Source organism: Crocodylus porosus, unplaced genomic scaffold (assembly GCF_001723895.1).
Source record: "Crocodylus porosus isolate Cpor-Errol unplaced genomic scaffold, CroPor_comp1, whole genome shotgun sequence".
NCBI classification, from domain to species: domain Eukaryota; kingdom Metazoa; phylum Chordata; order Crocodylia; family Crocodylidae; genus Crocodylus; species Crocodylus porosus.
Window position 1 is genome coordinate 15,530,616 of NW_017728928.1, and position 26,320 is coordinate 15,556,935.

At 44.9% G+C, this 26,320-nt stretch overlaps 1 protein-coding gene across 1 annotated transcript in view; it reads right to left on the reverse strand.

Moving 5' to 3' along the window:
* The window catches only part of LOC109315132, an 88,569-nt gene extending 62,938 nt beyond the window's left edge, over positions 1-25,631 (reverse strand). Inside the window, exons 1-2 of the mRNA XM_019542697.1 lie at positions 25,380-25,631; positions 13,460-13,704 (exon numbers count right to left, since the gene is read on the reverse strand). The gene's annotated coding sequence lies outside the window, so the exon portion shown is untranslated. The remainder of the gene's footprint in view (positions 1-13,459; positions 13,705-25,379) is intronic.
* Positions 25,632-26,320: the final 689 nt, after the last annotated feature.

Here is a 26,320-nt window from a genome sequence, read left to right on the forward strand (position 1 = left end):
GCTAGAAATTCACCAGCAGAAATTCCAGCCTTAAACCTTGCTCATTTGGATTGTCTTGAGACCAAATCTGTTTCCCTAATTAAAGTGCTTTTCCCTTTCTGGTATGATCTCTCAACTCACTCTGCTGGTGTCCTCACTTTCACTATGACCTCCAAAATGTGGGTCAGCTGCATCTAGCTGCAAGCCAAGATGAAATAAGCTACAGCCTACCGTGCACAAGGGGAGAGTGGCTACTCTAGCATGCACAGGAATGAGGAATAATAGCCAGTGCCTGTAAAGCCAAGAGGTAAATCTCTAACCTCCATCCAATGCAGCCAGTGCCACCCTTCTACTTTCCCCATTCTGTAGAGGTGCAACGCTAGGAACGTTAACATAGTGACAGACAGTATATGGAGGTACTTGAAATCAGTGAGCACTGATGCCAGACTGCCTCCTGACACTTTCAATGATGACCAGCTCAGTCTCCAGAATGTAAAAACCCAGAGAATGACCTACTCTGCCACCAGACAGAAGTTGGGCTGACAGGCTTGGACGTGATAACACAGATAACACAATTAATGACTCAAATTACAGAAGTTTCAGTCCCTTCTCATTTCTGGAAGCATAACCCAAACAATTCACTTCAGTGCATTGAAGTAACTTGCCAGATGAACTTTTAAAGTGCCTGCAGTTTTCAGTTGCTCAGGTCAGACATCACTGAGAATTGATAGTTAGGTATAAAAACACCGTACAAATGTTTCTTGCCAGCCAGTTAAAAGTGACTGTCATTTATTGTTTATATTGTGGTAACACCTAGCAGCCCATGTCACAAGCCAGGACCCCACAGTGCTAGGCTCTGTACAAAACACAGCAGAAGATGGCCCATGCCCCAAAGAGTTCTAGTCTTAGGACTTCATTAGCATGAAGTGGTGTGGTGCGGTGCGTATAACCAACCAATGACTTTATGCCTTCTTTGTCTTCTTTCCATTTAGCACTGAAGATCTCAAAGGCATATTTGAAAACGTGGATCCCCTTTCGTTTTTCACCTTCAGGATTGTCACAGGGTGAGGAGCCAGGCACGGCCATGATCTCTCCTGGCGCCCCCACTGTGCCAAGTTGTCCGTCATGCACCCTCGTTCTCGTCCACCACATCTTTGATGGTTCTATAGTTCATAAGGGAAGCCGCCTTCTGTTCCCTTGGACACAGTGCTAGTATTTATTCTGGCCCCTCAATTGATTAGGTGCCCTCTGCCTTATGGGCTATGTGTGGCTCCTACCACCCCTAATACCATGCCCCAAGCCTCTCAGATATTTCAGACATTGTTGAGTCTGTTCTTCAGGCCCATGCCCTCACGGACGCTCTCCTGGCCTGCCTTCGCCTACTGGCCCCACCAGGCCCTTCTCTATGCTCTTGCCCTCTCCTGGGCTTCCCTCTATGTGTTCACCCTCCCTGGGCCTTCGTGTCCCTAGATGCCTGCTCCTAGGGCTTCTCAATGCGCTCGCCATCTCCTGGGGCTTCTCAATGTGTCCACTTGCAATTCCCGCAATTGAGGCTCAGGTGGCCTTAGCCGTACCTGGCCTCAGACCCCCTTCCCGGGTCCTATGCCCTACTGGGCTTTGCTCGATAGGGCTCAGGAGGCCTCAGCCTAACCTGGCCTTCAGACCCCCTTCCCGGGTCCTATGCCCACTGGGCTCCTCCCAATACTACCCTACTGGGGCCAGGGTCAGGACACCCCCAAAACACAGCACCCTCTGTGGTGCCAGGAACCCCCATGCTACTGGGGAGCTCCCCTGAAGCCTCCTCCAACCCCTATAGCCTCACCTGGTCCTCCAGTGGTAACAATAACCAAAACCATAAGCTAATCAGCTGTGACCCAAAAACCCAACTCAAACGCTAGCCTCCTGGCTTAAAACATAAACCCTAAGTTCTCTGGCTTATCATTGTCTCCATCCCCACCAGGGCTCCTCCGCCTGGTATCCTCACCCATGGAGCTGCTCAGGTCCTCAGGCTTCCCCAACTCTGCCTACTCCCAGCAGCGCTCTCTCCTTCCCAGCTGCCAGAAGGGAACTGCCCTCCAGCCTCAGCCTGGCTGTTGTTATATAGGCCAGGCCCTGCCCCCTTCTGGTCAGCTGACCTCTGGGGTTGCCCCGGCAACCCACACCTGTCCTTCTTTAGGAGCAGGGTACTTCAATGCCCTGCAACAAGGATATTATGAAAAACAAAGATTTGTCTTCCTGTTTTGGCAGCACTTCTACTCCCTGGAGGGCCAAATAACCAGAAAGGTAGTTTTCCCATCCCTTCAAAGCAAAGGGTCTTGCCAAAAACATTTATACCCATCCCCTTTCTGGCATCTGAATTTAAACTAAAAAAACCCCAAAACAAACAACAACCTTTTGCTAACGCCTCAACACTTTAACAAGACCCCCTTCCATCTCACCTGTTTCCTGGTTCTCATATGTAGGAATCCCGTAATCGCCCTAATTATCCAGGCTTTCAGGAAAATGAATGTTTGATAGGCCTGTGCGAATAGGCAGCTATTTGATTCAGCTTCAGATCTGGCTGCTTCAGATGCCAGCGATCTGATTCAGAGCTCCAAATCAGTTTCCCACTTCAATTCAGCTGAAGCGGCTCTGAAGCTTCAGAGCTGCTTTGGAGATTTGGCCATAGGATATAATGGGGAATCAATGAAATATCTATAACTATAAATATCTATAACTAAGAAGATAGGTGCAGGGGCTTTGGGGGAACTGCACCCTAAATTTTTGAAAGCAAAACTCATGTCACGTGTCTCTGTTATGCCATGGGGGGGAACTGCAGGGGTGGTGGCCCCTGCTGAGGCCACAAAGCCTACCATGTTTCAAGGAGATAGGTGCAGGGGTTTGGGGGGAACTGCTCCTCAAGCTGCTGATGGCAAAACTTGTAACATAGATGACCCAGTGTGTTAAGGCGCAAAGGGCTGGAAACTGCAGGGGTAGTGGACCCTGCTGAGGCCGTAAAGCATGCCATCTGGCAAGGAGATAGGTGCAGGGGGAGTCTGGCTTCTGGGGCCCTGCACCTCTGGCTGCTACAGGCAAAACTCATAATGTGGGTGGGTGCTTGAGTGACTGCGTCTGTCTTGGGGCACAGTGGGATAAAATCTACTGCAGACCTGGGTGCTGGGCCCTGCCAGGTCACGAAGCCTGCCAGCTCTGTGTGTGTCTCACTGGGGGAATCTGGCTTCTGGGGCCCTGCACCGCTGGCTGCTAACAGGCAAAACTTGTGATGTGGGTGGGTAACACTGTGTGTGTATTAAGGTGCTCCCTTCCTGGCACTGGTTTCTACATTCAAACAAGCACCTAACCTCGTCATCAGTACTGAAGCCAACTTCCTACAGCTCAAAACACAAAACCTGCCAACTATCTCCAGTACCCGCACAAACTGCACACCAGAATCTATCAAAGACAACAATACCCAACTATCTGTGGGGGCTCATTCCTCACCAAAAAAACACTCTGCCTCCAGTCTCTCAAGCCTGATCCTGAGAGGGAATAAATTACAATGCAAACCACTTTTCAAAGCTGGGCCTATGAACTGCACTTCATCAGCCTCCTAGGTAGTAGGTACAGAAACTCATGGACTCAATATACACAGTGGAGTTCTGGCACACTGCGTCCTGCGGGACACTTGACACCCCAGGCACCTCTGCGCTGCTACATCCCGCTTTCCTCCCTACCCCCTACCCCAGCCTGTCCCTCACCTCCTGATGCCTCCATTTCCATTTTCACCGACTGACTTTCTTGCCTGCATTGCGGGCCAGACCAGCCTCTGGCTTCCTTACTATTCCTTCCATCCAGGACCAAATGCAGGTCCCAGGCAACTAAGCTGAGCTCACCAGGAGCCTTACAACTGCACTGCAACCGGCAAGCACAGGCCTGCCAAAGACATGACAGGTCTGGGCATTCCCCAGCCAGGGGTGCATTAGCTGGAGGTTATGGTGCCTCCTCCCCGCTTTTCACCAGGGGATCACTGGTCCTGGCATTTACAGGGCTGCCACACCACCAGCATTCCCACCTGACCTCCCTACCCTGGCAGGGTGCAGTTTTAGTGGTCATGCTCAGGGCCTGGGGCCTCCACCTTCCCATAGCCCCAATCCCATACCTCCAAGTTCGTCTTGGCAGGGGAATGAGCTCAGCAGGGACATGTTCTTCCCCTGCTGGCTGGTGATACAGTTAGTACCACCTCCAGCTGAGAGCAGGGTATTATTCGGCTTTTAAAAAAACTCAAAAAAGGAAACTGGTGCAGACGAGTGAGGAGGGTGGCACTCAGTCCGTCTGCAGGTGGAGCTTGGGGAACCCCAGCAGTGGGAGGTTCACCTTTAGGAACACCAGCTGCTCCACCAAAGCAGGATTGAAGGAGGTACGGTGGGGTGTCACAGCATCCCCAGCAATGCTGAACACCATCTCGCTTAAAACACTGGTTGGTGGACAGGACAGGTGTTGCTGGGCAACTGTGGCCAGATCCTGCCACACCTGGCTGAGGCTTGCCCAGTAGGCCAAGGGGTCGCAGTCCAGTGACTCCACATCCTAAGCAAGATAGATAGCCATCAAAGCCTTGGTGCTACCTGCCCGAGGCTGGGGTCTGGTGTGTTTCGACCCCATGGCCCACATTGGCCGTGGCTGGCATGGAGGGGACTAGCTGGTGCTGGTGCTGGTACTGGGAGTGCTGGCACAGGAAAGTGGATCCCCCTTCTGCATCCCCTTGCCTCTGCACTTCAGCCTCCCTGACTTTGTTGACCAGCACCTGTGTTCAGTGATCGAGGGTTTTGATGCTGCCAGTGCACATGCTCCCCTTCACCCTCGGGTCACACATGCCTGCCATCGTGTAGACTGGACTGGACTGCAAGGGAATCAGCCATCTCCTGATACCCTCCTTCAGCCACCTCACCAGTGCCTGCACATCTGGTGACAGTGGCCTGCCCCAGCCAGGAGCACTGATCCCCTGGAACTTCTCCATTTGGCTCTCCAGTTCCCTCACTGAGCTTGTCCAGGTCAGCCTGGATCACCCGCCTATCTTCTGGCATGGATGCTTTGCCCCAAAGTTTGGTGTCATGGCAAACTTGGCCAGTCCACTCCTGACTCCAATGTCCACATCATTTATGAAAACGTTGAACAGTATGGGTCCAAGGACAGAGCCTTGGTATGTGGAGTTCCACCAAGTCTCCACATTCTGCATGATTCTGTGCTGCAGGATGCTGAGCTCTACCTGTTTCTCCCACAGCATCTTGCCCACCTTGGTGTTGTGGTGGAAGTAGTCCACCTGCATTTCAAAATCAGCTGGCTTGTAGCAGTAGTGGTGGCAGCACTGTCACCAGCATCCCTGTCCCCCTCCAAGGCACCCTCACTATGAGGTGAAACCTGTGTGCCACACAGCAGATGCCAACAAAGTTGGCATCATGGACAGTTTTCACCATATTGGCCCCATTGTCAGTGACCATGAACCCACGGGTGAACTTGTCCTGCCCAGTGAGCCACCCCTGCACCATGCGGTTCATGGCCCCCATGATTTCCCTTGCTGTGTGGCACTCATCCAGCACCTTGGCTTGTAGTAGAGCCCACCGATGGCCTGACTGATCACATCAGTGCCCTGTGAGGGAGAGGTAAGCATGACTGCCATCCCGGCTGCTCCAGATGTTGGAGATGAAGTGCAAGGCTACCTGCGGTGCTGCCTTGTGCAGCTCCTCCCTCAAGTACTCCCTATGTGCCTCATACAGGGAGGGCACCACCGCCCTGCTAATGGTGGTGCATGGAGGCACTTTTTAAGATGGGGCCAGAAGTGCTATAAGCCACCTGAACCCTGGCCACTCAACTAGGGAGAAGGGCTGGCTATCCAGAGCAATCATCTCCCCAATGCTCTGAGTTATCTCGCTCACCTTGAGAACACGCCCCACTTTCCATCCACCTTTCCCGCACTGGTCCAGGGTGGCTTGCCTCTGCTTTGGGGGGAAAGGGGCTTTGGAGTGAGCAGGGAACTTCCCTTTCAGCACACTCACACTGATGCCAGGCTGAGCAGGAAAAAGGGAAGGGGGTGCTGCCTCCTCAGATGCATCAGCATCGCCATGGTGGAAAAGTGTCTCACATCCTTTCTGCAGCTGATGTGCCTTCGGCAGTGCTGGATCATGCTGGCAGGGAAAACACAGCTTTTCTTTTTTCAAAGTTTGCAACAAAAAAAAGCAAATATAAATTGAAATAAATTAATTGAATAGTATTAAGAGATGCTAAGCTAAGCTAAGCTAAATCCTACCCAATTCTTTCTAACAACAAAAGAGAGCAGGCAAGTTCACCTGCTGACTAAAGCAAGCCAGGTCAAGCTGCCTGCCTGCTACAGTACCGTTCTCATGCAGTTCCCAAGACAGAACAAGCTTACAAAAGGCACAGCATACCTGTAAACAGAAGCTTTTATGCTGTTTCTAGGTCCCTCCCCCCAGACACTGTCATTGGAAAGGCAGCCAGAGAGAAATCCTTCTCCCCAGACACCTAGACATGTCAGTCTTCCCCCCTGCTCGCCCCCCCTTCCTCTTCTAACTTTCTCTTTCCCCACGCAAACAGCCCTCCAAAGCATCCAAAGCTTTTCCAAATCAGTTTGGAGAGCCTAAAGAAGCCAATGCTTTGATTCGGACATGCTGCTTCAGCATCTGAAGCGTCCAAATCTCTTCCAGATCCGAAGCGTGGTCCAAAGCCTCGCACAGCCCTAATGTTTGATAAGACCTACGTTTCTCACAAGGTAGCTAGTCTCTAACGTGCAAATCTACCTGCCTTCTACTTTTCTCATGTAAGAGAACAAGCAGAGATTTTTGAACTTTATCTCCACTGTAAAAGATTAAAACACAAAAACAAAATAAAACCATCTCTTTGGAGGAACTATTTAAAATTTAATCATCCTGAAAACCACAGATCATGCATTTCTCAGCAACACAAACCCAAAGGCTGGAGTTAGTGAAGCGTCGCAAACCGTGTGCTAGAAACAAATGTACATAAATGAACTGTTCCTCAGAGAGGGACTCACCCCTGCAAGATGTCCCCAGGAGCATGAGAGTTACACGCTGAGGCGGGATCATGTCTCAGAGTGGTTTCTTTCCTATGAAAGAATCTCCTCCCCACTTTTAAAAGAATTACTGTGGTCTCAAACTCAAGCTACTTTTGGTAACAAAATCCCATGAGAGACTCCCTGAAAATCTAATACCAAGTAAAATAAGCAAAGCCCAAGGTTTTTCTAACCTTTTAGATTTTATGTGACAGACTAATGGAATTTTGAAAAAACTTTCACAACAAGCAGCCTGTGCCGCTGCCAAAATACCCTCCTATTCCAGAGCTTGTTTTTCTTTCAGTTTTCACTTATGACTAGTAACAAGAGAAGACGTTATCTCCAAAATCTCCTTTCCCACTAGCATTGCACACTTTGAGATTCCAGGAAAGTTATAAGTAGCACAGCATCCTAGGAAAGGTACAACATGCTGTTCTCATGGTATGACCAAAACATAAGGAGAGAGAACTGAGCCCTTGGTTATTTTCACAGAAAGTAAGAATGCATATGAGACATTATATCCTAGTCATGCCAAAGATCCTGGGTTTCATCCCTTGTGTTGTATGCTATACAAACACAGACAAGATGACTATGCCTGCTCCAAAGAATTTGTAATCCAGGAGAAAAGGCCAAAGAGGTGAGTGAAACAAGCAGGTGGGTCAAAATGGGGACCAGGGAAAACTTAGAGAATAAATGTACCAGGCTGCGTGAATGTCTTGATAGTTCTGAGCTGCAGAATTCACTTCTAGTTTTAGGTAACTAAAGACCAAAGCTAAGATTCTCCAAACGAGATGCCTGGGCTTACAAAGCCCCTATTTAGCCACCTAATAAGTTGCCTGACTTTTAAAAGTGCTGAGCAACAACTACTGAAGTTGATAGTACCTATTGGCTTCAACAGCATCTGCTGGTTGCCTATCTCCTGAAGGCCAGGCCACATAGTTACTTTGATGTAAACTTCTAAAAATCATGGCTCTATTCTGTTGACCTTCATGTCATACTGCAAGACCTATTTGTGCTCTTCAAATCTTCCTAAAGGAGGTGAGGGATGAGGGGGAAGAGATTTAGTAGTAGGGGAAGAACCCCAAATGGAACCAGATTAGTCCTGATGTCTCCTGGAAATGGCTGCTACATCCAAACCGTATCTTCTGCCATTATACGGCAGTCATGAGTAATGCAAAATATTTTACTGCACCAACTAAATGAGTTATTAAAACATAAACTCTCAAAGCCTAGGGTCCTATTCACAACTGTTGGTTTATTATTAGACACTGAATGTGGGGCTAACTCCAGTGAGAACCTTTGCCTACATAAATGACTCTTGGGCTGGATTCTCAGCAGGTACGAGTGATTTTATTGAATGTAACTGGCTACCTTTACATTAATAGGATTATATACACATGGTCTGATTCCCTACTGCTCCTACATTGTACAGGTGTAAATGGCAACTTGCCATGCAAGGTGATGGAGAATCAGGATCATTACATGGTAATCAGACCCAAAAAAGCAGTCCTACATATGGGTTTAGCACAAAGTAGCTGAAGTGCTTGTCTGGAGCTTGAGGGATTTCCCCAGAAGTCATGAGCAGAGCAGGATTTTGCCTCTATGGTCTGAAGCACAGTAGCAAAGAGTGACCTGTCCACCTAGTCATGCAAAATCATTCAGAAGGTCAGCAGGGCCAATGATGATGAATTCTGGTGTCTCATCCGCACTGAGAGAAGGGGGAGTGCTCAAAGGAAAACATAATTGCTTGCTCAAACCCATAAAAAAACCAATTACCGTTTTCCTTGACTCATAAAGTAATTAGGCAGATAAAACTGGGTGTTACTGGACTGGCATTAAAATAAACTGAAGGAAACTTGTTATGAACCCTGCCAACTAGAGATGCTGCCCTGTGGGAAAAGACAAATGCTGGGACACACTGGGCACATCTACACATGTACTTTATGTGCACTAGTCTATTTTAATGTACATTACAGCATCTCACAAAAAACTGTGGACTTTTGCTAATGAGCATTAAAAGAAGCTAACATGCCTTTTTCTAATACCTCACAATGGAGGTACTAAATTTAATGCACATTACCAAAGCACATTAATGAATGTGTAGACACACCTACTACAGACACTTCAATTTTTAGGTGGCTGAGTCAATCCAGCTCAGATCAGCATTTGCTATTTGCAGAATGTGCGTTGTAACCCAGGAACACCCAAGGGTGTGCCCTGTTCTCAGTTGGAAGGGACAGATGAGGCAGACGACAGTACTGTGAGAGGGACACCAATGATTTGAGTGTGGGTCCCTCTTTTCTCTATAGAGTCAACTCCATGCCAATGCTCTTAACTATTTAGTTTATTGAATTATAATATACGTATTACTTCTTATTCAATATAGAGAGAGATAAATATACTAATAGGTAGCAAAAGAAAACTTTCCAAAAATACCCTTAGCAATATCTTTTAACGTCAAAGGTATACAGATAAATATTTACAATACAATACAATAAACCATTATACCAAACTAACCCAATTCCATAACATTTTGTACAACATATTAATAATTACAATAACAATTATACAAAATATGAGGTGCTATTTTACACGATAAGTTGCGTTTACCCCTGGATCCCAGCTAGCAAGAGGCGCTTTCCCTTCCTTGGGTCTAGTTGGGAGGCAAACTTCCACCCAGGGCTTCCCTCATGCGGGCGGGGGGGGGGAGTTACCTTATTTCCAGAATGCCTCCCCTGCAGGACCCAACTCTACCAGGAACTTACAGTTTTCTTCAAGGAGCCATCAACTGGGCCTCAGAGCCCTTTGCTCAATCAGCGGCCCCACCAGCATTGTCTGTGTCACTCCAAGACCTCCCCTCCTGGCCATGTACCCTGCTTTGGGCACCGAGGGTTTTTCCAACTCTTGTGGCGGGGGAACCTAGCCGCTGCTAAGTAGTACATTATGAGCTTCTGTACATTAGAAATGTTAAATTTGCAAGAGGTCTTGCTTTAAGCAATAAACTCTGCAGACTTTTTTGCATTATTTCTGACATCCTGATGCAAAAAATGTAAGTCTGTGACTGTACGTCTGTGCGCCAGCGTGCAAGAGTGTGAGGGGATTCAATATAGTGGATTTGGGGAGCAAGAGATGTACTCAGATTCTCCCTCCTGGAGACATGACAGTTTTCCTTTATTCTCAAGTGAAAGTAACCCAGACGGAGTGTGCACACTTTGTTCTTTGCACATGGGAAAATATAGAAATATTCTTTCCACACTTATCTACCTTAAATGCCAAACCCTTTCTCCTTATGTCTTTTAAACATGTATAAGTAGCCTGTGGAACTCATTGACACAAGAAATTACTGCAGCCAAGAGCTTGTCAAGATTAAAAAAATGGAACATTTACATGGATTATGAGAATTTATATTCATGCCAACACTCTGGGCCTTTAAATCTTTATTATAAAGGCTCGTGCATCAAGGCATAAGCCACTCGTTAAGTTATAAAGAGTTGTGGAAAAAAACTCTCTGTTTACAGATTATTTTATAATTGCCCACTGAATGTTTCTCATGTGTTTCTTGGAATCACCTGCAAGTGGACACTGGTGGAGTGCCAAATGGTCCCTTGGGTCTAGTTGGGTTCGGCAATGCATCTGTTCCTATGCACATATTAGAGCAAGGGGAAAAGTTTGTCAAATAATAATGAATTTGCCTTTTTTCTGTTGACAATATTTTCTGTAAACAGATTAGATCATGTTTCACTGTTATTCAAAATGTCTTTAATTTAGATATTGTCACAAGTCAGGGCAGCAGACAGGCCAATTGGCCCTAAGCTGGCCCTGGTTGTGTCTAGCTGCCAGTGGCTTACTTCCAGCTGGCCCTAGTTGTCTGCATGGGCATGGCCACCTGCTTATAAGCAGCTGCTCTTGCAGTGCCCAGTAGGCTATTCAAGAGAACAGATGCCCGTCTCGTTAACCCAGAGCTTCCGATTCCATGTTCCTGGTGCCTTTTGATAAATCCTAGGTTCCCCATTCCCAGCTCCTACCTGCTGGCTCGTTGTTCCAGACTCCACCTGGAGCTTTTGCTCCAGAGTTGTTGGCTTCTGACCCTCTCCACTCCCAGCCTCATCCTGTCAGCATTACTGTCCCTGGGCTCAGTGTCAGTATTTAGATAGGAAAGCCTAGCCGGTTTAATCTGTTCTAATACTTGCCAGCTGAATGAACAAGTACTGATGGAGAGAAGGCTCCATGTGCATTTTGGCATGTCCCAGACCCCATACATCAAATATTTGATGGAAACTGGAAGACACCTGGTTACAATTCCCCCTGCCTCTGGAATTCACAGGCATGAGGCGATTCCTTGTAGGGGGAGTAGCTCTTTGGTGACGACAGCCAACTGTAATTCCTCATGTCCATCTGACACACTATAGTTATAAGCACAGCAGGCTGGCTCAGGCCACTATGCGAAGCCACCACTAATTAAGGGAAACTAAGTTTATATAGTCCCTTTCTGTGGTGTACAGAAATTGTATACCATCTAATGCAGGGCTGTCCAACTGGTGGACTATGAGGCTACTAAAATTGTAGTCCATGCACTCTTGCCCTGGGGCTGCTCTCCCCATCATTCCTGCTGTCGCTGCCATAACCAGGGTCTCCAGGCTTCCCCTCCCTCTTCCAGCTTTCACTTCCTGTCCCCATCCCTGGGGGTGGACCAGTATGGCAGGCAGCCCCCACTGCTCACAAGTTGGACAGCCCTGTTTTAACATATAGTTGCCTGGAAGATGCTAATTTTCCAGGGCAGACATTGAAGGTTGTGATATAATCCTGTCTCCTTATTCAGACTGAGCTCGCTGTGAAGTCACTGGGAGCCGTGCTTTGGAAGAAGTAGAGCAAAGATCTTTCTGGCAGGGCTGCGCCAACCAATACTCCTCAAGGATCCTACGTAGGCGGCAGTGGTTTGAGTCCAGGTTTTATACCAAGAAAAAAATAACAGGAAAAAGAATGCAACTAAAGGAGAAGGCAAGCAGGGTACCTGAAACAGAGCTGCCCAGAAGGAGATGTTGCTTTGCCAGCTTGTCTTAGGGATGAGCCACATGCTGACTGTGAATGGGAAGAAACATTAGCTAGGGTGGATGAGGGACAGAGTGCTGTAATTAGACAGGAGCATAACACATCATAACTAAGCTTCCTCCAGAGTCTTGAGCTGGGGGGGAGGGGAGGTATGTCTTAATTTTGTTGGTCTCATTTCCAAGCACAACATGCTTCTGATTTAGGATTTCTCCTCTAGACACAAGTAGGGAATCCATGTCTACCACAGATAGCAAATCAGAAGCAGAGCCAAAAATGCAACCATGGCACACCTAAAGTACCTGGCTGTCAGAGAACCAGAATAGGGTAGTTGTATCTGGCTCTCAGAGAACCAGAACTCATCTTGCTGCTGTTATGTTTCAAAGCCACAGGGAAAGTAGCAATTTTAAAAAAATTGCCCTGGTACCCCTAACGTGTTGGGTCCTATAGATACAAGACTCACTTGTTTCCAGGGAGGTGAAATTAAAAGTTGCCCTCAAAAGAAATTCAAGCTGGGAGGCTTTATCTGTTTTTGTTATTGCTAAATCCCTCCAATTTTGTCATGTTGAAAAAAGTCGGTATCCATTGGATTCCATTTAATCATTCAAAAAGGAGCTACTCAGAGAGAAAAAAAAAGCAGCCTGTTTCTTTCTTTCCCTCGTTACTGCCTTTTAAAGTTATTGCTGATGGGCTTAAATGCAAACGAAAGAAACAAAAAGAGCATGCATCGAACTGGATGCAATTCCAGTAATTGCTGCTTTTTCTTTTCTTTTAACCTGAGGCTTTTTCCAGCTCCATTTTGATTGACGTTTTGGATGAAATTTCAGGCACCCCTAGGTAGAAAGCCCATAGTCTGAATTCAGAGATGTAACATTAAACCAGCTCGTCTCAATAAAACAGCTGTCTGGCTCAACCAAGATGGATGCCAGTCATTTCTGTGGTAGGATCCTAGCGGGTTAGGTGCTGGCCATGCATGTCTGTGAAATAACTGATGAAAGTCCCAAACCCACTCTGAGCCAGAGACTGATGGAAGCGACACTGGCTGAATACTGCACAGTGGTTCCTTCACCAAGTACTGACTGCAGCTGTTCCCCTTTTATCAGCTTAATAAGAGATAATGTTGTGCTCATCGCCAATTATAAGTCCCAACCCTGTTACAAGATGGCTGCGTGTGGATGTTCATCAATTGCTGGTCTTCTTGGCTATTCCCACCCGGGAAGCGGATGGCATACTAGTTAGACGCTAAAGTCAATAATTGAAATGTGACTGTTCTAGTTCCCACTCTTCCACAAACCGGGTGGGCTGTGTAACCTTAGGCAAAGTGTAAAATCCTATGAAGTCTCCCTGCCCATAAAATAAGAAACATAACCTCACATGGAGAATGCCTGAAGACCTTTAAGTTAAAACTATTCCAGAAGGTCAATGAGGAGTAGTGTTTTATTTCACTATGGCAGCCACCCATAACTTGAGATTGCCCCTTCTTTGTTGTGGTTTTCAAGCAAACTTAGTTTTAGGTTTGTCCCTCCAAAATTCTTGACCTGAAATTAGAAAAGTATCAAGTAGTCTCTGCGCTTACAATGCTGACGTTTCCTTGAAGATTAATAGCATTCTGTTTCTTCCTGTAAATAATTGTAATTAGTATAAAATAATGCAAATGAAAATCAGTGCCATGCTCTGATGGCTGACACCATTTAAACACCCCATGGAAGTGGAGATTGTATCAGTAATGTGCATTCCTGATATTACCTCATCACTATGAGAAATGAATAGTGCTGGAGGAAGGCACACCTAGATAACCATGCTGAGGCTGGATAGGATGTGAACAGAAAGAAAACCCCACGATCTTCTACCAAAAGAGGGGACCTCATCCACCTGAGAAGACAGATGCTTGCATTTGTGCATCTTCTCCATGCATTAGAGGCACATAGGGATACATTAATCTAGAAAGAATGTTTGGACAAATCAAACAGAGATTAAAATCTCTGCCCTGCATTATTAGCCTGTAAATGTTAATCTTCAAGGGCATCTTGAGAGACAAGGTAATTATTACCCTGCAGAAACTTTAAAATGGCCTTTATCAGATCACTTCCAAATGCCTCGTGTTTTTTCCATAGTGAGTTACTGTAAATGAGTCCCACGAGAACGGTAAACTAGGCAAGAGCAACAAAACAACAAGGCTTCTTTCCCAGCCTCTGCTCCCTTTTCTGCCTGGTTTCTGGCTCATTCGCTCACTAAAGACGTGCTGCCCCCTTCCTGCCTTTGCAGGACTTCAAATACAAGGGAGTCCGTCTGGTCGCAGCTCCACAAGGTGCTGTCAAACCCTGTAGGGCAGTTAGGACGGGGTTAGGAGGGGCAGGCCTCCCAGGGACTGGGAGAAGTAAGGAAAAATTGGTGAGAAGAATAGCTAGACAGATGCACCAGCCAAAACCCCTAGGGAGGAAAGAACGCTGGAAGGTACAATTTCAGAGCCCCATTCTACTCCAGGGCCTAGGAGAGAGGAATATAGCTATTTCCAGTGGTCAGCAACCTACACCTGGTGAATCAGATTGAGCCCTCAAAGAAAATTTTATTATCTGGTCTACCCAGTATGCCAAAAATGATACTGTCATGGAAATGTATACATCCCACTAAGTTTTCTATGAGAACGTGTCATCTAGTGCTAGAATATTTAACAATTGCTGCCTCCAGCCACCATATTCATTCAGCCACCTGTTAGTGAAAGGCTGCCAACCCTGTCCACAAGGAGGAGTTGATTTTTCCCAAGTCAAGTATTCTTCGGGCTTTTCCCTTTATCTTTGCCTCCTTCACAACATCAGCTATCACTTCTTTGGTTTTACATTTACTTTGGGGGACATTTGAGCTCTGTTTTGGAGACCATGGCTGATTACTTGAAGAAAGAGAGGTTAGTTGTCTCAGCTGAAACCCCAGGACAGAATGAAAACAGCATTCAGGGTCTGGAGACAGGAGATAAAGAGCCAAGACCAGCACTTTGCAGACCAAAATTATATTAGATTAAAAACATAGCGGAAGAAAAGATTACTGTGGTTGACAAAGAGCTCCTCTGCCTAACCTGTCTGGTTTGGAATAGGTATTTATCTGTTTAAAGCATTACGTGCAAAGCTTTCTATTGGACCAAGTGAAATATGTTTAGGTCTGAGCCTTTAGTGAAGTAGGTACAATTAATTTCACCCCGCCTCAAAAGGCAAAAGAAGAGGGAAGAGAAGCTGAATTATAATCGCATAAAAATCTTAAAGGCAGGAAGAGGAACAAACACCGAAGACAACATAATTCTGAAGACACAAACTAAAGGGGACTCTCTGTATCACAGAAAAAATGAGCGGTGCATCATACTTCCATCAGAACGGGGACCAGGGAGCATCCAGGTATCAAGTCATGGCCTCAAATCCAGAGCCCCAGCCGCTCACTTCAGTCTGCTACCTTTCCAGCTGACTATCCAGGCTGAGAAAAGCTGGCCAGAAACCTCCATGTGGGTCTAGCCACCCACTCACTCCCTGCAACTGAAGGGTCAACTGACCCTTCATTGCCTGCTGTATAAACCTCTGACCTGGAAGAAGCAGCCCATACCTGAATTCTCCTTATTCCTCCTGACCCCACTCAGCCTCTTGACCCCAGACCTGGCCACGCTGATGTGACCAGGGAAGTAAAGAGGCACCAGGAGACAGGAAATGAAATTTTAAAATGTTTTACGCCTAACATGGTGTTCAAGTGTTTCTTGACAATCATCATAAATAATCTGCCCACCAGAGATTGTAGGAAAAATGAAAATGTTAAATTGCTATTACCTCAGGTCTGAACTAATAGCCAAACTGATGAATAGCAACATGGCTCAGTGCATGTGAAAGCATAAAGATTAGTTTTACACAAACACAGGGAAGGAAAGATCAAGTGTTTGGCTTTAAAACCTTAAGGATTTAAAAAAAATAGGCTAGAGATTCAGGGCAAGATTTTCAGTTGCTATAAATCAGACATTTCTGCACCAGCTGGGGATGTGTTCTTCCATTATGAGTAAAGAAGGTTTATGTTACATCTGAATTTTGTTATATTCAGTGGCACTTATTCCATAAGGCACCTGAGCTATTAAATGAGCACAAAAGGAAGAAGATGGCTGCACACTCTACAAAAAGGCCCAAAAGTTAAAATATAAAACAGCAGCAGGCTACTTCTAACATCCTTTTACATTTACTGAACTATGGATATCAGAATAGGATTAATATTTAAGTGGATTCCTCCTTGGGTTTTCTCTTCAGAAATACATCAATGCTGAGCTTAGTTCCTCAAGGTGAGAGATTATTATTGATACTTACACTGTCTTTCTTTGGCAGCTGCTTGCTCTGCTATAATTGACCCTATAAATGGATTTCTGTTGTCTGGTGCATAAAGCCTTGGTTCTGCATTAATTCACTCTGGAATACTAATGCCATGACTTTATAGGCTACTCAATCACCAGAGATGTGAGACCTGTCCCTCTTGGGTCACCTCATCGTTAATACCTGCAAGTGGTACCATCTCCCCTGCAAACATTTTAGAAAGAACAACCAAAGCGGCCCTCCCTAGAACAGATGGCCTATTTTTCACTAGTGGCATTTCTCACTAGAATAGATGGTCTGTGCATTCAAAGCCTCTCTACACTTACAGCTCAGAAACACAAAACTGATTCAGAATGAACAGTTTTGAAACACAAGACAAATGCATCCATGTGCGGGAATTTCTTTGTTCCTGTAACTTCGGACCCCAGTAACTGCAGAAAGCCTATGGGACTGCATGGGAGAGAGGTATCTAGGCAGACAGCAGAGAGGCTTATTTTTAGCCTTGCTAATTTCTAGAGCGGGGAAAATTATTCCAAGTTAGCCTCGTTGTTGTTTTTATTTTCACAGAACAGCCCAGTATACGCTGAGTTTCAGTCCTTGATTCCTTTCAGCTCTGGACTCTGACCAATTAATACCCACGTAATGGAGCTTCTCCAAATGCATACAGCTTTAAGAGTATGCAGGTCTGCTGTTGTCTCCCACCCCCTGCCTGGAGGGCCCTGCACAAGCAAAGCCATTAGAAGAGAGAAGAGCTTAGGAGATGAAAAGTTAAGTTGAGAATACTTTCTGTTCTGCTTTTATACTTGGAAAGCATTTTTTGGAAACTTCTGAATGCCTCTGAAAGGCTCACGAGCAAGAGCTGGAGGACTCTGAGGAGTCCTTAGGTCTCAAGTGAAGGTAGCTAAAGGGTTTCTCATGAGTGGCAAGAGGTGTTTGGGAGGGGTCACTGTCATAGCCACAGCTAGGAGTTATTCTGGGACTCCCTACTGTGAGACCAATGTAGAATTGATTCCTTGTCCCAGGAACCAGCAAATTCAGGGAGTTTATCCTGTTATCTCTTATTATGACCTGAATATTGTCCCTGTTATGCTGTGTTAAGCAAGGTGAGCGGCCCAACTACTAGCACTCTTTGGCTGAAAGGCCTATCCTGGATTGAAAGAACTAGCAATGTTTAGCTTGGGAAAATGATATTAAGTGGGCATGATGGTTTTTCAAATAGTTGAAAGGCTCCCATACTGAGAGGAAAAATTGTTCTCCCTTGACACAGGGGGCAGGGCATATGACCCTGGGATTAAACTACAGCAAAGCAGAATTAGATCAAATTCCAGGAAACCTGTAAAAACCACAGGGCAGTGGAACAAGCTGCCTAGGGTAGACATGAAATCGCTTTCATTGGGGTTTTCAACAAAAGGCTGGACAGGCCTCCATTTGGCATGGTTTAGGAACAGCAAATCTCTGCAAGACGTTGGACTAGAGGGACCCTGTGGTCCTTTCCAACCCCATGATTCTATAGGTGAAGCACTCTTTGGTACAAGAGGCAATTTGTTTCCATTTCCTCACAGAGCCCAGTACTGCCAGTACAAAGCCAGGTAGGACAGAAATGGAGCACCCCAGTCACACTTATGTAGTGTCAAATCCTCACAACAAGAAGGAAACCCAGAATCCAAGTTGTAAATCTACACCTGGTGCATGGTGCATATTACGGAAATATTCATTTGCAAAAAAAGAAAGCCTTTGTTCTTCCCCTTGCTTCTTATTCCCCAAGGCAATTACCTCGACTAAAAGGTACTGCTGCTCCTGTGACACACTTAAAGTCAGTGGCAGGGCTGAGAGCAGGATCCAAAAGCCCCTTGATCAGGGGGACCCTTTTTAGCAGATCTGACCATCACCCAGGCAAAGAGCAGATGGAGTTTCTACTATGAAAGGGGAACTTTGGCAGGGAAGAATTAATGGAGAATCCTTTCAAGGAGATGACTTGTTGGGTAATAAAACAAATCCTCCTTTCACAAAGGGGCCTGCTATATTTTTCACCACCTCTTCTTTATTGCTGCAACTTGAAAATCAAATACAGTGATTTAAAGCCCTCTGTAGTACCAATTCTGCTCCCAGCTGACTCTGCTCCAACATAGCTGCAGTGTAATTAGCTCTCCTGGCTAGTGCAGCAGGCACATCTCTGCCCTAGGCCATTCAGACTCAGGAAGCTCTCTCTGTTGCTAGAGTCCCTGGCAAGAGTCAGAGCTTTTACAAAGCAGAATGTCAAAAATAGTAGTTCTTTGAGACCATAAATATAGATACAGCTGGACCCATGTTAAGGCATGAATCACTGCAATGGAGCTATATATTGTGCTCATCCAAGAGATCAGTGAGAATCCTTCCCAGTCTGGGACTGAGTACTGCCTGAGCCATATTTCATCTTGAGGTCAACAACACTTTTGAGACTCCTGAGCTTTGATTCATCATTGCTTTATTGTGAGCAAAGCTAGTCAGACCAGTCCCCTAGGTTTAAGTTCAGCCCATCCACTGTCTTTCTTACATCTGTTCTTCTCTCCTCAGCATCCTATTACCTTTCCCCAGAAGAACCATCCTCTTCTAAACCCTGCACATTGGCTAGTCAACACAGAAGGTCAGCTTGATGGCCAAGCTCAAGCATTTCCATGACGACTTCTGGTTCTCCCACTGGTAGTCATAGCTTTTCCATATCTCTAGTAGCCACAGTCCAGAAGTGGCAATGGCTGAAGTTTCCTCAGATATGTCACCCCAGCTGGAGGAATTACTGGTACTTCGGTTAGCTTCAATGTAATTATGATCCCTTAGGAGCCCAGACTTATTTTCCTTTTATATTCAATGTCAATGCTCAAATTTGGGGCTTGGTACTCTCTTGTCCTGTGCCCCTCATTACAAAAATCTAGCATAAAACAAGACAGTTTATGAAGGGATTTCTTGGCCAACCTGGCACCATGACACAAGTGGATTAAATGGCTTACCCATGGCCACACAGGGAATCTGTAGCAAAGCAAGAGAAACTGAACCTAGAGCTCTCAAGTCCCAAAAGATTTTGACACTGGACAAACCAATGGGTATAGTCAGACCTGACATTTTGGAATGATAACTAATCACTGCAGGCTTTGCTAAGGATTATTGCCCTGTTCTGATGGTATCACTCAAATCAAACCTATTTCACTGGATGGAATTTTTGGGACAACTGCATGGAAAAGGAGGCCTGGATTTCATGATTTATTTCAATGGTGGCCAACCCATGGGACATGCGCCATGTTGGGACCCAGAGGCCTGTGGGCCTGGGCTTTCCTTCTCTTAACATTGTTTAGCATGTGTCTTTGAGCTGGCCAATTTAACCTTGGTTTCAACTGAGCTGCAAAGCTGCAACTCAGCAGCGAGAGATGACATGAGGGTCACTTTGACCAGAAGTTGGTCTTGGTGGAGAAAAAGAAAAAGTCTGAACATATTTTGTCTGGATGACCAAAGTCAGACAAGAAGAGAGACAACCAAAATAAGGACATTTGGCTTGGGAAAAAGAGGAACAAATCAGCGGTGAAACTGACCCCCACCTAAGTATGAAATAACTATCTAAAATTGGGACATTTACTTAAGATTAATCATATATGGTAAGCAGAAATAGGCTTATCAGTATGCATTGCAGGGAATGGCTTAAGCTAATTATATGATAAGAAATGCAGTATATAAGTAGAAAACAAGCTGGCGCTTTGGAGCCCCTCCCGAAGAGACTCTGACAGAGATCCCAGAATTCTCCCCTTTGCAGACCCCAGATGTAGGAGCTGGGAGCATCCAAACAAGACTTTATGGACTGATCACGCAGTGTTGTCAAGTTCATTGTACTTTGGGGGGGTTGAGCATGTTATATTGCTTTTTGACTAACCACAGTAATAGAATTGTCACTGCTACAGGCTTAATAAATTTGTTACTGGTTAAGGAGTAACTGTCCTAGTCTTGCAATTAATACCTGGTACAAGGCCCAGTTTAATGTTACTGGACATAACAGCCACAAGTGGCCTGGGCAGTCTGTGTGTGTGGCAATCAGCGGATTGGGAATGGGAGCAGGCAATGCAGCAGCAGATGGGGCAGAGAGCAGAAAGCAGAGCAGCAGATTGGGCAGGGGAAGGGGATGGATGTGGCACTCCAGTAGGGTGTGAGGTTAATTTGTGGTATGCCTGCCAAAAAGGTATGCCCCGCTGCTTTATTTCATCGTTGCATCGGCTCAAACAAATTGTCATTTCCTTTGCAAGGAAGAAAACCTCATCCCTAATGAGCAAATGACTCCTACACCAAGATTGCAAGAATTCAATTTTAAAAACTGATTGTCCTCTATTCCTGGAATTATTTAACTGAAGAGGTTGGGGGAAAAAAGAAAAGAAAAGCAGCTAGGGACCGAATAATTGAGACACCTACTCTGATCAGAAGCACTATAATTGAGGCCAGGAAAGGCAAGGCTGGTGGGTTGATAAAATCTTAATTGTAGGGACATTAATCAGAATCAAGTCATATTTGTATCTCGCTTCTACTTCAGATGCATCTAAAGCCAGATAACAAATTCTTGGGTTAATATAACATTATTATGCTTGTGTCTAGGATCTCTCTTGATGCAATGTCTGTAAATTAAGAAAATAACCCAAGAGAAAAGCTTTTTTTCTTTAATGAAATGTTCTATGCAAACAAAGCCTCGGGGAATACGAGGAGGTTATATTTCATCAGCTAAAGAAAGAGATTAATTCTGTGTTTGTCAAGCAAGTAAAAAAAAAATGCATCCTGACAGGAGTGCTTGATATGCTGTACCCAAGTCTTGAAACCCCTGAAACACATTCCTTTGCAAGTATGGGGAGAGAGCTGTCCTGTGCTGGTGACCATTCCCCTTTCAGTCTGTCATCTTCCTTCAGGACAGCCCAGTCCTCAACACCCATGTGTCCAATTACTGAACTCTTCAGTCCAGCTTTGTTAATTTTTTCCCCCTTTATTCATTACTTGCATGGCCAGAGTGAGAGCCAAGCATCAGTCAAGAGAGTTGTTCCTTGCTTCATGGAACATGTAAGCACTGCCTCAATTACTGTTCAGCTTCTTGCTTTGCTCATGTGTCTCCAGAACAAAGGATCCCTCATGACACAGAAGAACCAGGAGGAAAAAATAATTAATATAAAAAAGAGGTTTTTTATTCAGGCTGCCGATGCATGCTACACAGGGTCCCAGCACTCTAGTTCCCAAACGGACTAAACATTTACGTGGCTAAGGCTCATCCAGTGCTCTCTCGCCACACACTCCCTGTGCTGTGGTTTTGAAGCAGAATGAGATTTAAAAGGTGCCGGAGCAGCTGTCCATTAAGACATGCTTGGCTTTCAAAACAAAGGGGAATTTCATGTCCCACTAAAGCTAAGAGGATAACTGCAACCACAAGTTAAATGGAGATTTACTTGCAAAGTAAGTGCTTCAGGGCAGGGACAGATTTGTTCTGTGTTTTTTTTTATCCAAGGAGGTAGGGATTTATGATTACGGCTCTTAAGTGTGACAAGGACAGTAACAATGGCAATGACATGGGAAATAATGTTATCTTAAGCACTGATGGCCCTGCAAAGGGCAGTCAATCAATTAAGCTAGACAGGCAAAATATAGATGATTCCCATAAATAGCTCATCTGGCCTGGCAATGAGTTAGACTTTCTGCAGACTCAAAAGTGACTGATGCTTTTTGGATGCCACTAAAACATCTTTGCATTCAAATACTTATAGTCTGTCTAGAATGACACAGATTGGAAAAGCAGACGAGGCTACAGGGCTCAGGGATGCTGAATAACAGCAAATAGTTGAACAGAAATGGAAAAATTAATACCTCGGTACTTTCATTCTGCTGATTCAGATCCATTGTCTTTAAAAGGAGAATGACAATGATGAATTAATAAGGATTTTTAATGGACTTAGAGAGCAGGAGAAGAAACTCTATCACCTGGGTCTTCATGGAAGGACTTGGAAGAGACCATAGAGATATAAATGACTTTTCCAGAAAAGGTTGTATATTGAACCATGGGCCAGATCCAAAGTCCATTAAAAATCAGTAAGAGGCTCTTCACTTTATTTTCACCAAGCCCCACAGTAAATCTTTATTTTTATAAATCCTAGTTTGCCTCTTCACTTGTTGTCCCTGCTCTTTCAAATTAAATCTTGAAATGGTTTTCAAGATTTCACCCATATGCAAATATAGCTTTGCTGAATACTTAGCAATAGAAATATTTTTTAAAAATCATTTATTGTAAGGAAGCAGTCGGATTGTTCTGACAACCTTTCCAGGTAAATCCTAAGAATTCAGATTAGTCTGGTGCTAATGGGGAGGACACTGTAAAGCAAGGGGTGAATAAGAGGGATTTGTACTAAGAAAATAGTGGAAGCAAAGGCGCAAGGATGCTGCACGTTATCAGAGGTGAATTAATAGTGGGAAAATGGTTTCCAACAAATATAAAAGGCAGAGTTTGATTCTCCCCTCCCTGCTGACCATTCGTATTCCTATTTCATGAGTGGCCAACCCCATCAGATTTATTACCAACATACACACAAAAGCAATTTTGTTAGTATTTATATAGCTTTTGGATTTTAGATACTCATGATAAAGGATCAAAGTACAGAAAATAAGGCAGGAGAAAGATGACTGAAATGAAGGTAGGACATGTAGTTTCCAGGCAACCCCAATGTTGCTTTAGGGGTTTAGTGATGACCCATCACATAGGTTGCAAATCTGATTCCCTTAGAGAGCCATAGTACACCCACTCCAAAGTCTGCTTGTTCTAACAACCAATAGTTCTTGATAATGTCATCAGATCATCATTATATATTACAGGTGAGGAAACTGCCAAAGAATTCATTTGATTTTCCTCGAGAAGTTCAGCGACTGCAGCAAGAAGAGCCAGGCAAAGCACTTTGGCATCCCACCTGTTCAAACTAGACCTAGAACTGCCTGCCTTTCACTGCCAGAGTGATATTTCTGTGACTTTAGATGCCCAAATATCCACCATAGAGAAAAACAGGGCATGGCTTGGGAGTAACTAAATGTCACCATGACACTAAAGGGGCATCATTGATTGTGATGGGCCTGTCATCTGCCATCTGCTTGGCATTTTTCTGAGAGAAAAAGAGTCCTCCCACAACACATGATGCAACAGCATGGACCATTTCCACATTAGCTTTACTACTTCTAATCTTACCACTTCTGGCATCACTGACAGTACTGGCATAGATAAGGTGTAGGTAGCTCTTGTATAAATTAAGTACCAGTGCACCTTAACTCCTGGGTCAACCAGATTAGGTGACACTGTTTAAAATGACAAGACTGGATTAGATTAACATATTTATCCACCATTGCTCCCACAGGCAGACCTACTGTGGTGTAGCGACAATAGGAAATATTATGGCAACCACACTAATAGGGGCACAGCTTTATTGAAGAAGGCCCTATGCTGAAACTGTGAGTGATAACGAGCCATCATATGACCAACCAAAGACAAGAGAAAGCATTCTGTAACTGCCCCAGGCACCCACAGCTGTAGGGTTGTGTTTTCATGTTACAGGGAACTGGATTATTCTCTCTGTAGCATGTGCAATTTAAATTAAAAAGAATCATTTACCCTCTCCTCACCCTTTGCAGCTGGAGATGTTATAATTAGACTTATCACATGTAGTCAAGCCTTAGCTTGTGCATATGCACATTCACAACAGAGTTCAACAGCCCTCTGGATCTCTTACTTCACTGAAAAAGAAGATACCCTCCCCTTACTGTTCTTTCCCTGCAAAAGAAAAAAAATCAATCCAGGAGACAGCCTGGGAAGCTGACAGGGTGCATTCAACCCACAGCCCTTGGAGATGAGCCTCTCCCTTGTATTATACAATGTACATCTGAAAGCTGCAGTCTTCTATAATTTAGAACTCAGCTAAACAGAGGACTTGAGACAAAGGACTTGAGATGGGAGGCAGGTTTGCACTGGGAAATGTGCCCAAATGATTCCTGCCCAAGCTAAAATGCTGCTGCAGCCAGCATCTGCTGATGACATAAAAGGATCTCAAATAAAACTAGCCATAGGGGGAAAATACTCCTTTTGGATTAATATTTCTTAGCCTGGAATGAGTACAAATAATTCTCTGCAGCCAAATGCATATTTTTATACAAGGAGAGGTGAGCGAAAGAGGAAAGAAAAAGTTTATGAAAACATATGTTCCATTTCATAACGTACAATTTAACAGGATTGTGTTTGTGATGGGGTTTCCTTCTTGCAGAGCATAAATTCTCAAAAGTTGCATTTCAGTAACACTTACAGTAATGTGTAAGTTAAAGTTTGCAAGAAGGACTAAATTGCCTTTATCAGGCCCCATGTAAACAGCAAATTCTGTATCTGATCTTTCAGATTTGCAAAGCTGATGAAGTTGTGCAGATCAGGAGTTATTCACCAAAAACAAAAGCCCCGAGAATAATTTGGAATGCAAAAAATAATGAGGTAACATCAAAAAGCTGGTAATGCAAATTGAAGGAAGGGGAAATTCATTAATTGAATTATTGACTGCATCTTTTACACTCATCCTGGATTCAAGGTCCATCTCAGACTGGAGGATTTTATTAAAGTTTTTGCCAGAATGCAAACACACACCGCTTGCAAAAGTCCACTGTTTTCATGCCTTCCCAAAGCACATTTTCCTGTGATCACAACATGTTTTGTTTTCTAAACTATGTCCCCATCCATGGCTATAGCTAATTCAAAGAAACAGTTCAGTGGTAAATACAGTGCTGAACTCTCTGCTAGCTCTGTGTTGAAAAAATAAAGATTTTTGTATATACAACACTGCCTGCCAAAAGGTAACCCTTACAGTAATATAGATGTTATAAAGGCTTGAATCATATGTGCCCTGTATCAATTGTTCACATCTACATGAAGCACTCACAATTCATAATGGCTGACGATTTACCTTGAAATTAAGCCTAGCGGTGGTGGATTCGTAGGGGGTGTTTGTGAAGCAGAATTTGGTTGTAACTGAGTGATAGATCTTCCCCTGAAATTCAAAAGAGCAGTGGCTGTTGCAACTGAGGACTGAATTACCACATGAGATGATGATGAAAGCTTGCAACAGCTTGCCCACTAATGGCCTTGCTTTAGTAAAAGTTCATTCCCACCTGCTCTAAATTCACAGAAAACGAGGGCTGGGCTGTAAACAGCAGGTAGCTTCTCTAGCCACTAAAGCTTATACACTGAGTTCCTATGAACCAAGCCCCAAACTAATTCATAACACTTAGGAACTGGAACCTTCCCTGAACTCTACAAATGGAAAAAGGAAGAACATCCCTGGCTAGCTATTAAAAATAAATCCCATCAATCACATCCTTCCTTAACCCCCATCTCAGGGTGTATTCCGATCCTTTCAAGTGTGCTGTGGGATACTACACAATGTTTCATAGATTTCATAGACATTAGGGCTGGAAGGGACCTTGGGAGATCATTGAGTCCAGCCCCCTGCCCAAAGGGCAGGAAGTCAGCTGGGGTCATAGGATCCCATGTTAGCACCATTACATTTACAAACAAGAGCCACAAGACAAACCCAAAGATTTCAAATAGAAATCCGTAGTTGTGGTCTTTCTGAGTTCTTTGCAATAGAAGAACTACTCTAAAAAAAGTGAAAAAGTAAGTCACTCCTGGTAGTGCTCAGGGGAACAGGGACGCCCCCAATGCCTGCTGGTCCCCCCTGACTAGTTTGTAACAGGCCATTAGATCCCCCTCAGCCTTCTCTTTTGGAGGCTGCCCTGCTGCCCCCTGATCATGCGAGTGGCCTCCTCTGGACCCTCTCCATGTTGCCCACACCCCTCCTGAAGTGCGGCGCCCAGAACTGGACGCAGTACTCCAGCTGCGGCCTGA